Source organism: Choloepus didactylus, chromosome 5, assembly GCF_015220235.1.
Source record: "Choloepus didactylus isolate mChoDid1 chromosome 5, mChoDid1.pri, whole genome shotgun sequence".
Taxonomy (NCBI): Eukaryota; Metazoa; Chordata; class Mammalia; order Pilosa; family Megalonychidae; genus Choloepus; species Choloepus didactylus.
Genome location: NC_051311.1, coordinates 142,323,383 through 142,331,226, shown reverse-complemented (window position 1 = coordinate 142,331,226; position 7,844 = coordinate 142,323,383). Strand labels below are relative to the sequence as shown.

At 33.6% G+C, this 7,844-nt stretch overlaps 1 pseudogene; it reads right to left on the bottom strand.

The window, feature by feature from the left end:
* Positions 1 to 3,251: 3,251 nt before the first annotated feature.
* On the bottom strand, positions 3,252 to 4,742 carry LOC119534555 (annotated as a pseudogene).
* Positions 4,743 to 7,844: the final 3,102 nt, after the last annotated feature.

Genomic DNA, 7,844 nt, shown 5'->3' with positions numbered 1-7,844 from the left:
GCTAGTTCATTAAATGTTTAGTAGAATTCAATTTCTTCGAGTTATAGGACTATTCAGATTATCTACTTCATAATATATGAAACTTAGTATATAGTGTTTCATTTTGTTTTGTTTTTAAAATTGGTCCACTTCATCTAACTTGTCAAATATATATAGAGAGAGCTACTTTATAGTATTCTCTTTTTATGTTTTTAATGCCTGGAGGGGCTGAAGTGATATTTCCTATTTCATGCTTGACATTGGTAAATTTTTTCTTTAATCCTTTAGTCTTGGTCAGTCTTGCTAGAACTTTTTCAAATTTATTGATTTTTTCCCCAAAGAACCACCTTTTTGTTTCACTGACATTTTCTGTTTTTTCATTTTTAATTTTAATGGTTTATACTCTTATCTTTCTTACTTCCTTCCTTCTGCTTCCTTTGGGTTTATTTGCTTTACTTTTAATAGTTACTTGAGATGAAAACTTAAATTATTGATTTAAGACTTTTCCCCTTGTCTTATTTAAGCATTTGATGCTGCAGATTTTCTCTTTTCACTATTTTTTAGCTGCACTCCACAAATTTTGGAGTTTATTTTGTTTTCATTGCTGTCTATGTATTTTCCAATGCTTAAATTGTGTTGTTTGACTTGTGATGACTGGGTTTAAGAGTTCTTTATTTGTTTCCATTGCAAATTCTTTAACAAAAATATGATTTTAAAATAACTTCTAACAGTCTCATGCTCATTTTCACTGTCTTTTGAAGCACAAAAGTTTTTTTTTAATTTTCCTGAAGTCTAGTATATTAATATTTTATATTTTTGATTAGGTTTTTATACTGTGATTGAAGAACTCTTTGCCTAACCAAAGTTTGTGAAGATTTTCCCTTATGTTTTCTTATATTATTTTTATATTTTTTTCAGTGCTTTAAATTACTTTTATTAAATAAGTCATCTAGAAATTAACACCAATTGTATACATCTTCCTAAAAAACTCATACAGTACCTAAAATCAAATTTTTGGCAGACAAATTGATCCCATTTACATTTTTAAAGCACAGAGTATTTAATGCATAAACTGTAATTATTATATTGGAGTTAACTAAAAAAATACAAAAACTAATTAGAAACTGAAGGAAAAATGAAAAGGATGAGGGAAAGAAAAGAAAATATTCAACCTCCAAAATGAATAAATAAGTCACCCCTTTTGTTTGGAGGTTAGTGTTCTGTGCTGACCGCTTGTTCTCCGAAAAAACCATGTGCATTCTTTCCATCACAATTCTTATTCCACATCACAAAAACCATCACATAAATTTAACACAATTAGCAATCTACTCAGAAGAAAGTATAACTGGAAAAATATATTAAAATTGCAAACTGTATTAGAAACTGCACAGTTATGCCACTGTTCTCTTTTTTAGAGAACAGCAAACACTTTAGTAAGCACCAACTTCACAGGAAAAAAAGAGACTAAAAAAAGAAAATTCTGCTATGCACATAAACCAATGGCACCAAAATCTATAGACACCTTTAATAATTCATTTTCTTTATAATGGCCCCACTCTACTGTTCTGCTAATCCATTCAAGGTCCTATGACTAATATTCATTTTATAGGTTGTTGCTGTTTGACTGAAGCTTTTTCTTGCTAAATTAACCTTTGTTATATCTGGTAGATCCAGAACATAGTCTAAAATTTCCTCATATTTAGAGAAAACAGTAAAATATTTTGTAAGGTGATTTAACTTTTTCTCTACCTTCTCTTGTATTCTCTAGTTTTTGGGAAACTGGAGCATTCTTGATGTTCCAAGAATTTGACATAAGAACTTTCATCATTTTATATAAACTTTGATTCATTCTAAATTCTAAATTATGACATAATTGCATTGCTACAAGATTACACTGCACCTGCTATGTTTGTAGCAATACGAACATTCTATTGAAGTCAACACATAACCAGGGATCCAGCTATGAATGAAAGGACAGCAGAGCTGAGGAACTCTCCTGTGGGCAGAGCACAGCTGCAGCCATGTGACTGAGTGACTCACTGCTGAAGTGCTGGGTAGGGTGTCCACGGAGGAAACATGGCACCTTTAGGGAACTTTGCGTGTTAAAATTATCTTCCTTTTTGTCTCAGCTGCTAAAAGATCACCTTATGGACACAAGAGAAATTTAAAATTGATAGAATGTTTGTATCAACTTGAAAAAACAGCATATAAATAAATACTGGTCAAGGGCAACCCTGTTATAGAATAACAGTAAGTTCCAAATGAACCTTCAAAACCATAATTTGACAAAAATGTAAACCAAACAATGAACATAAATCCAATCTATATACAAACTTAAACATTTTAAAATCCAAAAAGACATTAAACAACAAAATAAAACATCCCAAACACCAAAGGGGAAAAAAAAAAAAAAAAACTGAAGATATATGGGAACCTAATTGCACAAATGTCTCCAGAAAACAGTGGTAATGTTAATAATCTATAGAAGAGAAATTTTCAAGAAATCATGGTTCAGCTTTTCAAATGTTTTTGGGTAAAGTATGACCTGAGACTGATTCTTGAGCCTATTGTGATTCTGATTAAGATATTTGGACATGCCCTTCAAATTACATGATGAGATGAGTAAACAGAAAATCTTGTCTCCTTCCTGCCTTTTCAACACACCAACAGCAAAACATATTAATGAACATAGTACTCTTTCTAGTAATGCTGAAGGCAAAGGAGCTGCCTGGTATTTAAAGAAGTGTGGTTCTTATATTTCCTTTACATATGTTTTGGCTCAAGTTGAAAAACCTTTAGCTAATGAAATAAAGGATTCCTCATGTTACGTGCTTGAGGCCTCATACCATGAATAGTGAATCTACAAATATTACTTGCAGAGCCTAGAGTTGTCTGTTAACAATACACATACATTATCAAGAGGATTTATAAAATGTTTTAAATGCCAACCATGACTTAGACATGAATGAAATGCATAAGTCCAGAATATTGATAAAAACCAACCAGCATGTTACTCACTTCAACTATCATTTTAAATAGGCACTGTGAAAATGGGAATGCTGTTGTACAATGCATGGTACTTAATGAAATTAGTGTTCTTTAATGAGTACCTGCTCTACATTAATTCCCTTTAGTTAAAGAAGCACATGAAATATGCAGAAAAAAAGTTACCAGTCTATAAAAGGAGTTAGTGTTAGAAATGAAAATGAAGCACTTGTGTCTTCATTTTTAAAAACTTCACAAAGGTGCAAACAATGTAATGCTTTCCAGGCTCACATGGGCAGATCAGTACTACTATGCCTAGTCTTTCTAGATGTATCATCATCTTGTGGCAGCACTTTCTGCAAATTTGACATAGCAGCAGTTCTCTCAATGTCTATCACGGCACACAGCTCTGGGCACTTAGTAAGAGTTTGTGGAAGGGGAGTAGTAGGTGTTTTTGGAGTCTGAGGGTTGTCGGAGTCACTTCTACCTTCCAAGTCAACCTGTATGTAATTGAGCTGCCTGTATTCTAAACTTGGGCACCTGGTATCAAAGTTAAAGACTGTTGGCGTACAGTACTGATGCCTTGAATATTCTTTTTTGTGAGCACTTGCTGGCACTGTTACATTCTCTGTATTTACATAGTTATGCATTGGATCTAGATTACTATGGTAGCAATTTAGAGATGGGGTCTTTGGTCCTAAATTGTCATCTTCATCCCTACTTAGCTTGCAGGCTTCCCAAACAGGAGGCAAAGATGGTAAATTTTCATAGCTTAATAATGCAGTTCTCTGAGCTGAGTTGTTGATATTCTGGATATCTGAGGTACTGGTGGATATCAGATGACCTCTCCTGACCCCTGAGGCACTAGGGACAGACAGCCCATTTACATTTTCATGCACCAGTTTGTTAACAGAAGGTGCATCTCTTTGTTCATCACTGTCATTTCCAGTGTCCCATTCTGTGTTATTTGCACCACTTCCACTAACTTGATCTCTTCCAAGTTGCTCCAGTTTCTCTTTTTCCATTAATTGCTTTTGAACAGGGGTTGGTACTAAAACAAATTTGACTCCTTCTGGCTCAAGAAGAATCTGAGGGTCCCTGTCCTCACCGCTCCTTGGTTCTTTTGGTGTGTTGCTTTCAGCATTAGAAACCCTTGCCTCCAATGCGACATGCACACTTGTTTGATTTTTCCACTTTTCTTGCACACCAGTAGTGTTGACACAGGATGTACTTGTCCCTCAGCCACCTATGAAGGCAGGCGTGCACTTCCCACAGATGGATGCCTGCTTGAAGGATGGGATGAAGTGTCTCCAAATAAGGGATATGGGGGATATATTAGGTAAGTTCTGAGCAGCAAACCATGGAGTTGTAGGTGTTTGAGGTATTCTGGGAACTTCCAATTCTGTTTGATGATTATTCCTTTTTTCAACTGGCTCTTCTACCACATTTATACTATTATTTTGCATAATCTCTTGTAACATGTTAAATAATTCTTCTGCACAGGCACACTTAAAGGCAAAAATTCCTTGTCCAGTTAGGCACCTTCAACCACTTTCAAAAGAAAAGAGATTTGAATCATAGCCATAGCGACGCAGGCAGAGGTAGTGCCATTTTACCGAGTCACATTTGTGGGTGTATAAAATCAGTTCTGTGTCTGCAAGTTCTATTTTGCCAGAACCTAACTCATTCCCGTCATCATCCACATTAATCACCTAAAACTGGTTCCAACGGTTTTCTAGGACAGTGTCTTTATCTGCACAGCTACAACAGCTACCCATGGCTTCTTCAGAAGACCGTGTGAGCTCCAGATCTGGGCACTGCTATTCCCATCCTTGCTGCAGCGTCAGGAGTTAAACCATACTTCAAGATACCATGTTTTCTTTGCTTGCTGATTTAACCTTGAGGAATTCTCTTCCGAGAAAAACAGACGTAATTTTGTTCCAATCTGGTTGAAAGGCTTCCACTGCATCTTTCTTTATGATAAATGGGCTGTTCCATCCCTTCTGCACCTGGGCGTCTACTTCTTAATGGTCATTTCGTTCGGCCCGGGCGCCTGGAGGGGCGGAGCGCGCGGGTCGGTGGGCACAGAACCCCCCGCCCCACCCGGCCGAAGCCCCTGCTCGGAGCCGTTGGAGCCTCAGCGGCTGAGCTTTCAAGGGTAATTTTATCGTTTACACTTAGGCCTGTGATCCATGATGAATATTATTTTTGAGAATGGTGTAAAGGTTCAAATGAATCTTTATTGTCAAGTGGATATCCTATTCCTCCAGCACCAGTTGTTAAGAAGTGTATCAATATACAATTTAATTCCCTTTGCATATTTGTTGAAAATCTTTGATTATGAATGTATTCTCAAATCATTTTCTTTACTCTACAGGTATGTCTTGGCGATAATACTGCACTTTCCTAATTATTATAGCTTTAAAGTATGTTTTGGAATCAGAAATGTTATCCAAATTTGTTCTTTTTTCAAATTATTTTGGTTACTCTGGGTCTTTTCTTTTTACCTTTGACTTTTAGGATTAGCTGGTTATTTTCTGGAAAAAAAAATCCTGATGGGATTTGGTAAGAGCTGCCTTGTATCTGTGAATCAATAAGGGAAGGTTTATCATTTAAAAATATTGAGTGTTCCAGTCTTTGAATATTGAATCTCGCCAGTTATTCGAATCTTTAATTTCTCTCAGCCATGTTCATAGTTTTGGTATACATGTTTCTTTTCTTTTCTTTTTTTTTTTCTTTTTACCTCTTTGGTTAAATTTACTTCTTTTTACATTGCTTTGATGTTGTTACAAATGGAATTCTTTTCTTAATTTCATTTTTACTATTCATTGCTAGTATTTAAAAATGCAATTGATGATTTATATTGATTTTCAAGTCTTTACATATGTTGAAATCATTTATAAATCCTTATAAGAATTATTTGCAGAATATCTAATTTTATTGTTGTTGCTGTTTTTGTTATTGCTTAATTGCTTGCTTGTCTGTTTTATTCTTTGCCTTATTACACTGATTATTTCAGTACATGTTGAATAGAAGTCATGAAAGGACATTCTTTACTTATTCCTGATCTTAGGGGAAAAACATTTGGTCTTTTACCAATAAGGTTGATTTCTGTTTATGACTTTATTCAAATTGAGGAAGTTTAATTCTATTCCTAGTCTGTTGTGAGCTTTTATGCTGAATATGTATAAGATTATGTCAGTTGTTTTTTCTCTGTCTACTGAGATGATAGTGTATAGATTCATTGATTTCTGATGTCAAAGCAAACCTACATTACTGGGATAAAGTTAAATTCATTATGCTGTAAAAGTATTTTTGTGTTTTGCTGAATTTGGATTTTTTTTTGAGAATTTGTATGTATTATTTGGTAGTTTTAATTTTTTGTATTGTCATTTTTTACTTTGATTTTAGGGTAAACTGTCTTCATAGATGAGTTGGAAAGTACTGCATTCTCTTCCATCTTCTAGGAGAGTTTGTGAAAGGTTAGTATTATTTCTCTTTAAATCTTTTACGGAATTCACCTCGGGAAGCTACCTGGCCTTAGATTATCTTTGTGGGAAGATATTTAGTAATTATTATTTTATTTGTTACCAGTCCATTCAGATTTTCTGTTTCTTCTTGAATCAGTTTGAATGATTTTTGCTTTCTAGAAATTTAGTGAAGTTGTCTAATTTGTTGGGACAAAATATTTCACACTAGCTTATAATCCTTTTAAATTCTCTAATATTAGTAATAATCACTGCTTTAATTACAAGTTGTTGGTATGGTTGAATATGTCTGCCGTTTTACTATAGATTTTCTATATATCTTATTTCGTTTGTTTCTCTGTTCTACTTGTCAAACTTTTGTTTTAAATATATATTTTAGCACACCATTTAAATTTCTTTGTTTTATTACAAAGGTTTTATTTCCTTATAGTTTGATATTGAGATTACAGAATGCTTATTAATTTATCAAAATCTACTTCAGATTAATACTAACTTTATTTTGGTGAAACACACAGCTTTGCTCCATTATAGCTCTGTTTTCCCCCTTCCTTTGTGCTATTATTGTCACATATGTTATGTTTTTAAGTGTTTCAGCCAATCAATATAGTTTTATAAATACTGTTTATGAAACTTTCTTTTAAATAAGAAGAATAAATGCTAAAATTATTTAATAAACTTTTATGTTGTTTTTACATATATACTGATAATTTTATTTCTGTCTGTGAATTTGAGTTACCATGTAACATCATTTTCTTTCAGTCGGATAGAATTTTGTCAGTATTTCTTGGAGGGTAGGCTTTCTATCCACGATTTCTGATGAGCTGATAATCATGTTATTGTTCTCCTCTGTATGGCGAGTCATTTTTCTTTTGTTGCTTTCAAGATTTTCTTTGGTTTTGGTTGACAAATGTATCTATGTGTGGATCTCTTTGTTTCAATCCTCCTTGAAGTTCAGTAGACTTCTGGGATTCATAGATTAGTGTTTATCATCATATTCTGGAAGTCGTCAGCTATATTATTTCAAATACATTTCTACTCTTTTTCTCTTTTTTTTTTTCTCTCCCATAGGAATCCCCAGTACATATATATTCCTATACTTAATGATGTCCAAACAAGCTTTGAGACTCTCTTATTATTTCTTCATTTTTCTTTCTTTTCTTCAGATTGGGTAGTATCTATTGGTCTCTCATCAAGTTTGCTAATTGTTTCCATTGTCATTTTAAGTGTGTTCTACAGACCCTTTAGTGGATAGTTAATTTTAGAAGTACTTTTAATTCTGTAATTTCCAGTGGGTCCTTGTTTATGATTTTTATCTTTTCATTGCATTCTCTACTTTTCAGTAATTTTCATTTTTTTAAAATATTTGAACATGAAATTCATTAATGCTTTGGA